This window comes from Mastomys coucha, unplaced genomic scaffold (genome assembly GCF_008632895.1).
Source record: "Mastomys coucha isolate ucsf_1 unplaced genomic scaffold, UCSF_Mcou_1 pScaffold21, whole genome shotgun sequence".
NCBI classification, from domain to species: Eukaryota; Metazoa; Chordata; class Mammalia; order Rodentia; family Muridae; genus Mastomys; species Mastomys coucha.
In genome coordinates, this window is record NW_022196904.1 from 136,809,311 (window position 1) to 136,816,834 (window position 7,524).

Genomic DNA, 7,524 nt, shown 5'->3' on the forward strand with positions numbered 1-7,524 from the left:
GGCCTCGAACTCAGAAATCCGCCTGCCTCTGCCTCCCAAGTGCTGGGACTAAAGGCGTGGGCCACCACCACCCGGCTTAAAACTACCTCTTGTAAATATATCAAGACGGTCTATCGTGATTCCTTGGGTGCACATCCTCCCTAGTGGGGGTCTCCCCACAGGGGTCTTTCACCACCACTGCCTGGCTCAGCAGAGATTATTTAGTGACTTTAGGACCCCAACACTGGCTGCTAGTGGGAAGTTAAATGTGACTGTCTAGGGAAGAGACTTGTCAGGGGACTATTGTAATACCCTTGAGCTGAGAGGTGCTGAGAGAGGAGAACAAAAGTCAGGATACTCTGGAGTCAGGGGAGGTCACGGAGTCCAGGTTAAAGTGGCCAGCATGCTTTGGCTGGTCGAGGTGGCACACACCTTTAATCCTAGCACTTGGGTGCAGAGGCAGGAGGATCTCTGTTGTGAGTTCAGGACCAGCCTGCTCTATATGGTAAGTTCTAGGACACTCAGGACTATGTATAGAGACTCTGTCTCAAAAACAAACAACAACAAGAGAGCAAAGACTTCTGGGTAAGTAAGGGCTCCCAGCCAAAGGAACAGTATTTCAACAAGAGGGAAGTGACTAACTGTGACAAGAGCCACTGAGAGGTCAAGGTGCGGACAAAAGTTAACAAGTGAACTTGGCAACCTTACTTGTTCCCTAGGCCCGTTCTCTAAGGCATAGAGGGCTCCTTACAGTCTAGCTAGGCAGAGTTAGGATGTGGCTGGGAGCTGGCTGTGTTAGGATGTGTCTTCTCAGCCCGATGACCTGACTTTGTCCTCTGCATGGAAGAAGGAGGACCCATATGGTCGAAGAGGACAGATCCAAGTCCTCAGACTGTCACAAGTGCACCATGACACGCACAGCTTCGTGCCTTCCTTTTTGTGGCACAAGGTTGTTGTATGACATCATTCCTGGGGAGATAAGAAGAAACATCCTCTCACCCCAGACAGAGAACCAACAACGTGCCAAAGTAAGATACCAGTATGGGTGAGCGGTTACTCACAGTCCATGGCCATCAGGGCAGGGGCCATGGCAAGAGGCAGGCAGCAATGGTGTTGGAGTGCTATTTGAGAGCTTACATTCTCTCCTCAAACAGAGAGAAAGTGCAAGACTAGTCCTAGTATAGGACCCTTACTGACACCCCTACTCCAACAAGGCCACCCCTCCTAATAATGCCTAGACAGCCCACCTGGTAACTAAGTCATTTAAATTTATGAGCCTGCAGGGGCCATTCTTATTCAAACCACCACCCCATGTTATCTAGCAATCCCACTTCAGTGTACATACACCAAGGATCAAAGCAGACTCCAACAGTGAAATGTTTAGAGTAGCTTTACTCACAGTATCCAGAAGGTGGAGGCAGAGAGAGGCCAGCTGGTCTCTGTGGAGGCCAGCTTGGTTAACTTAGCAAGTTCCAGGCCAGACACTGCTACACAGTGAGACCCTGTTTCAAAGAAAAAAGTGTGGTGTGTATAGAAAACAAGTCTAAGAAACCAAGTAAGATGGTGGGTAAAGGGGAACCTGTGGCTAGAATCAGGGACCACTGCCTCACCCCCAAGAACTGGCACTTGGGTCTGTCACCAATAGCATCCTTTGGTTCCCAGCATGAAAGGTGGAGCTGGCAGGTTTCTCTCACTCCAGTCCTGGTGTCGCTTTCTGCCAGCACTGGACACCAAGCATTAAGTGTTGCCTATTTGTTTAGCTCTGCTCGTCAGCCCTGTCCCACCCATGTGTCACACAGGCAGGACAACAGCTGTGTCTGACTCATCTCCAGGAACAGGAGCTGGGCAGGTGCACCAAGTAGATGCTCAGCAAATACATTGAGTGACCGAAAGAAGACAGACCCCAAAGAGCACCCAGCCTGTGTAGAAGGCTTGGCTAACTTAGCAAGGCCAGACAGTCAGTTTAATTCATTATTAAAAAAACCACAGGGCAAGGCTCAGAACTATTCCCTGGACTCAGAATGCAGGAGGATCTCTGAGTTAAAGGCCAGTCTGGTCTATAGAGTGAGTTTCAGGACAGCCAGGGCTATCTAAAAAACAAAACAAAGCAAAACAAAAAAAGCAAACCAAACCAAACCAAATCCAAATCCAAACCAAAACCAAGACAAATCATTTTAAGTCATTCTAGAAGACAACAATGAGCTGGAGAGACACATCAGCTATTAATAATACTAGCCTGCACTGGTCAGCGGTGTCGCATGCCTTTAATCCCAGCACTTGGGAGACAGAGGCAGGTGGATTTCTGAGTTCAAGGCCAACCTGGTCTATAGAGTGAGTTCCAGGACAGCCAAGGCTACACAGAGAAATCCTGTCTCCAAAAACAACCAAACAAACAAAACCCAAAAAATAACAAATAAACAAACAAACAAAAAACCAAACTTGCATCACCACTGCCTGGCAGAGTTGTACATCTTACTCTAAAGGCTGCTAGCAGAATACTGACTTTCAGGCAGCTGAGATGAGGGTCTTAAGCCCACACCCACAGGACACGCCCATTCCAAGGCCACACCTCCAAATAATGCCACTCCCTAAGCCAAACATATTCAAACCACTACATATGACTGTGTGCCATGTGCATACCTGGTGCTTGAAGAAGTCAGAGAGGATGCTGGATCCCTCAGAAGTGGAGCAATGGATGGTTGTGAGCTGACATGTTCTCTAGAAGAAGATCCAGTGCTCTTCATTGCTAAGCCGTCTCTCCAGCCCTTGGCAGACTTTCTGCCCTTGTCAGCAGGATGGGGGGTTTTCTTTGCAATTCTCTGATTGCTGACATGGCTCAGGAATAGTGTTTATTTCTGTTTGTTTGTTTGTTTGTTTGTTTGGCATTTTGAAACAGGATTTCACTATGCAGCCCTGGCTATCCTGTAACTCACTTTGTAGACCAGGCTGGCCTCGAACTCATAGAGATTAGGTATGTGTTACTATGTCCAGCGATTATTCAGTTTTTTAAAATTACATTTGAGGGACTGGAGAGATTGCTCAGCAGTTAACAGCACTGACTGCTCTTCCAAAGAATCCAGGTTAAATTCCCAATGCCCACATGAGAATTCCCAACCACCTGTGACTCCAGTTCCAGGGGGCCCAAGAGCCTCCACATGCACTGGGCACACATAACATCCATGCAGGCAAGAGAACCACCCATACTAGCTAATTTTTTAAAATAATTAGATGACACTGGAGTAGGACATGGTGGCATATACCTTTAACCCCAGCATTTGGAAGGCAGAAGCAGGTAGATCTCTGGGTGTTCAAGGCTATCCTGGACTAGACTACAGAGAGAGTTCCAGGTAAGCCAGTGGAGTTAGTTGTGGGGCAGAAGGTTGGGAAAGGCGCTAGGAGCCAGGTACAATTTAGTTTAAAAATAAAAGACCATTTTCACATACATGAATAGCCACACAGGAAGAAGAGCTGTGATTTGAGAATATAAACATAGCTCCCCCCAAAGGGCCCTGCGCACACAACAGCTATAAGGAGTCTGTGAGCAAGTGCAGACCTATTGTTACCAAAGGAAGAGAGTACCAGGACCATGAGTGTTCTTCCCCAGCCAGGGTATATGCCCATCACCTACAAGAGTGGGCACATTGGTCACATCTGGGTCCCACAGCTCTGTTTCCTGCTCCAGCGAAGACACAGGTCTGGGGACAGTGGCAACCCTGTTCCCACATGAGATGTATTAAGCCCCCATTGGCAACTCTGCCAGTGGGAAAACTTGGTGCTCACTTCACTTCCTCATCTGTAAGCTGGCGGTGGTGGGGATACTCCCTCTAGAAGATGGCTCTGAAGGGCAGGCATCCAACAGGGGACTTGGATCTAGCACTCCCTGGTATTGATGAGGCTGTAATACCTTCCCACTAGAGGTGGAAGGTGATGCCAAGAGAGGGGGAGGGAAATGTCATCCAGGCTTGGAAGACATATTCAAGGGAGGTGGGTGAGATCACTCAGACTCACAGCTCTCCTCCCACTGCCCTCTCCCCTGGCCTCTGAGGCTCCAGGCCAAGCAGTACCCTAGGCAAATGCACTGTAAACAGTGTCCCACCACGACACGAAGATCCTAAACTTCTGGGCCAGGAGGACAGCCAGTAGCCATGAGGATACCCATCTGCTAAAGTGGGGCTGAGTCAGGCTCTAGGCAGTGGCTGAGGAGGTGGAGGCTAGAAAAGAAAGGGAACTGAGCAATGCCCTATAAGTACTTCCGTCCTCCCAGCCACGCCTTCCCCACAGAGCTCTGTCGGCTCACTCCCTACTCACTAGGATTTTTACTCAAATCTTCTTACCTTATTGAAGTTGTTTCCACGCCTGGTGCAGAATTCTAGGTCACCCTCTTCCTGCCCTGGGCACCCCCCACTCTTCCCTATGTTCTCCACAATACGAATCACCATCTGACATGCTATTTCTGGATGCTATCATCTGTGTCCTCTTCAGATATAAACTCCAAGAACATTCTGTTTGCAGAATTATACCATTTAGAACACTCAGTGCTGAGGATAGAGAAGTTCTTAGGTCCCCTCCCCCCCCTTTTTTTTTAGAAATTTATTTGTTGTTTTGTTGTTTTGTAGTTTTGAGACAGGAACTGTGTGTTTCTGACTGGCCTGGAACTCACTACATACACCAGACTGGCCTCAAAATCAGAGATCTGCCTGAATGTGCCTCCAGAGGTTGAGGATTAAAGGTGTGTCCACACTAGACAGAGATTTCTTTCTTTCTTTTTTTTTTTTTTAAGATTTATTTACTTTATGTATATGAGTACACTGTAGCTGTCTTCAGACACACCAGAAGACAGCATTGGATCCCACCCATTTCAGATGTTTGCGAGCCACCATGTGGTTGCTGGGAATTGAACTCAGGACCTCTGGAAGAGCAGAGCTCTTACTCGCTGAGCCATCTCACCAGCCCGAGATTTATTTCTTTATATGCCAGTGTGTATACATGCTTGAGTGCATGCAGTGCCTGCAGAGGCCACTTGAGGGCATCAGTTCCCCTGAAGCGGGAGTTGTAGGCAATGGTGAGTTGCCTAATGTGGGTGCTGGGAACCAAACTCAAAACCTCTGGAAGAGAAAAGCAAGCACTTTTAACTGGACCAGCCCAGCCTACATCCTTATAAAATGTACAGATCTTAAATGTATAGTTCAATGTATGTGACCAACATGGAATTTATAGCTGTGTCCTTCAGCTGATCCCAAACCCTAATGGCCTTGCTAACTTCTACCACCATAGACCAGTTCTTCTTGTTCCTGATCTTGTTTTTGAACAGCCTCTCACATTGTAGCCCAGTAGCCTTGAACCTGGGATTCTCCTGTCTCTGCCTAAGTATTAGAGTTACAGGTGTCTGCTGCTATTGCTGGCCCCTGAATTTTTTAACTTCATTTAAATTCATTACATCATCCAGTGGACTTTTTTGGTAGTTGCTTAGCATGATCTATAAGATTGCCCTATTGTATGTAACAAGGGCTTGGTTTTTTTGTTTTTTTGTTTTTTTGTTTTTTTTTTTTAAGTAGGGTCCCAAAATGTGACTCGAAGTGGTTTCAAACTTGCTCTGTAGATCAGGCTGGGTTTTCATTCAGAGAGATCCTCCTGCCTCTGCCTCCCGAGGACTGAAATTAAAGACATTTACCACACATAGCCTCTCACTCTCTTTCACTGTTTTCTTTTCTTTTTCTTCTTTCTCTTTCTTTCTTTTGGTTTTTGGAAACAGGATTTCTCTGTATAGCCCTGGCTGTCCTGGAACTCACTCTATAGACCAGCCTGGCCTCCAACTCAGAAATCCGCCTGCCTCTGCCTCCTAAGTGCTGGGAATAAAGGTGTGCGCCACCACTGCCCAGCTTTCACTGTTTTCTGCCTGTCACACACATGCATATGTTTATCCATGTGTTCATGTATGCCCTGTGTATGGGCATCAGGCTGGTTTCATCAGAGACTATAAGCATCTTTTTCTTTTTTAATTTATTTATTTACATGCCTGGTGCCTGAGGATGACGGAAGAGGACATCAGATCCTCTGGAACTTGAGTTACAATTGTAAGCCACTTTGTAGGTACTGGGAATCAAACGTGGGTCCTCTGGAAAACCATCCAATTCTCTTAACTTCTGAACCATTTCCCAACTCCTTCTTAAAGGTGTTTTATTTTGTTTAACTGTTGTGTCCTTGAATTCCTGGACCTGGTGCTCCTATCTTAGTTTCCCTCCTCCCCCCTGCCATGCCCAAATATGAGTACTCTTCTTCATATCTTTTGGAGGACACATGCCTAGACTTCTCTTGGAAAGTGGTCTAAGAGGAAACCAATGGGATTATGGGTAAAATAAGTATGTCAATAGAGTAGGTGAGCAACTACCAAATGATTTTCCAAAGAGGGTCCCAAGCAACATAGCCACCAGCAGGGTATGACTTCTGTGTTCACACATCATCCCTAGCATGAGGTGAAGTCAGACCTTGCTCAGGCTCCTTTCTAGTGGGTGCCTGGAAGCCCATCTCTCCTCTGTGTGTTTGCTTAACAAATCCTGCAGGGAGCTGCAGGGCCCTTTCCCCATTTTCCCCATTGACAGGGAGAGTTGTGGTCTTTAGATTCTAACTGTGCCACACTCAGGGCTGAAGTAGTCACATAGACCTAGGCTTGAGGCTCTCTTATGGCTACTGGCTCCTCAACAGGCCAGTAAGATAGACTGCCTCTCCTTGATAATTGATGGTACCTAGAGAGCCACAGTATCTGTCTCCACTCTAGGATGTATCCAGAGGCCTGGCCCTGCCAGCAGCATTGCCCTTTTAAGCCTTGTGCCCTCTGACGAGGATTCCAGCCCTTTCCCATTGTTCTGAGGCCCTGTGATAGAAAATGACTGATGTGGGGCTGGAGAGATGGCTCAGTAGTTAGGAATGTACAGTGCTCTTCCACAGGGCCCGAGTTTGGTTCCCAGAACTCACAATAAACACTTCCAAATTCCTGTAACTCCAGCTCCTGGGAGATTCAACACCTCCCATCTATGAGGGCACCTATGGTATACACACACACACACACACACACACCTATACTTACTAGTCTTTGACAAGTTCGATAGCTTCTTTGCCTTCTCACCTGTAATGTGGGGCTCATTATTATCTGTTAGCTGTGTATACACATGCATGTGCATGCACACACTTTCTCAGGCTCATTATTATCTGTGTTAGCTGTTTGTACATATGCATGAACACACATACTTTCTCACACATACAAAACTAAAAGTAAGTCCTACTTTTTTTTTTTTTTCGAGACAGGGTTTCTCTGTGTAGCCCTGGCTGTCCTGGAACTCACTCTGTAGACCAGGCTGGCCTCGAACTCAGAAATCCGCCTGCCTCTGCCTCCCAAGTGCTGGGATTAAAGGCGTGCGCCATGGCTCAGCAGTTGAGAGTCCTTCCAAAAGACCCACGATTCAGACACAGGACTCACAAGGTGGCTGGCAACCATCTCTATATAACTCTGGTTCCAGGGGATTCAATGCCCTCTTCTGGCCTCCGCTC